Source organism: Marmota marmota, unplaced genomic scaffold (genome assembly GCF_001458135.2).
Source record: "Marmota marmota marmota unplaced genomic scaffold, marMar, whole genome shotgun sequence".
In the NCBI taxonomy this organism is placed as follows: domain Eukaryota; kingdom Metazoa; phylum Chordata; class Mammalia; order Rodentia; family Sciuridae; genus Marmota; species Marmota marmota.
This window is the reverse complement of record NW_026000241.1, coordinates 5,132,116-5,132,743: the sequence shown is the minus strand read 5'-3', so window position 1 is coordinate 5,132,743 and position 628 is coordinate 5,132,116.

The following is a 628-nucleotide window of genomic DNA, read 5'->3' as shown; positions in this document are numbered from 1 at the left end:
TTGCGCAGACGCAGTACATCCTATACGACCTTATTTCTCGCCTCCGTCTCAAACACGCCGGAAGCAAATGGCAGGGGGCGGGGCCAAGAAGGTTGACTAAACCTGAGCCCTCAGGTAGCCCAGCTGCCGGGAATACCCGGCGGCTGGAAACCCCGAGCTGGGGTCCAAATTAGGCGACAGAGGCTAGTGATGGAACCAACGTGGGGCCAGCCTTAGAGAGCCTGCAGTCTGATCGGGAAGTCAGGGAAACAAATATAGTAATGGACTGCGATAAGCCCTAAGGGGAGGGGCGGTGATGACGTGGAAGTCAAATATCTCTGAATGGCAATTAAATATTACAGTTATTGCGTGTCACCTGTCAGTGTCAACCTTTATCAGTGAAGAAGCGTGCCAGTTTATTGCCTGGAATGCTCTCGTGAAAACCACGCCCCACTTAGCGTGGGCAAAAAGCATGGTTGATTTTTGTAGTTGTTGTTGGTCATGCAAATTGTGGCTAATTATTCGATTGGAGTTAACTTTTTTTTTCCTGGCAGTGCTGGGGATGGAACGAAGGTCTTAAGGCATGCTAGGCAAAAGCTCCACCCCTGAGCCAAGTTTGCTTTTATGAATGCTTGGCCTGTGGAGAAAT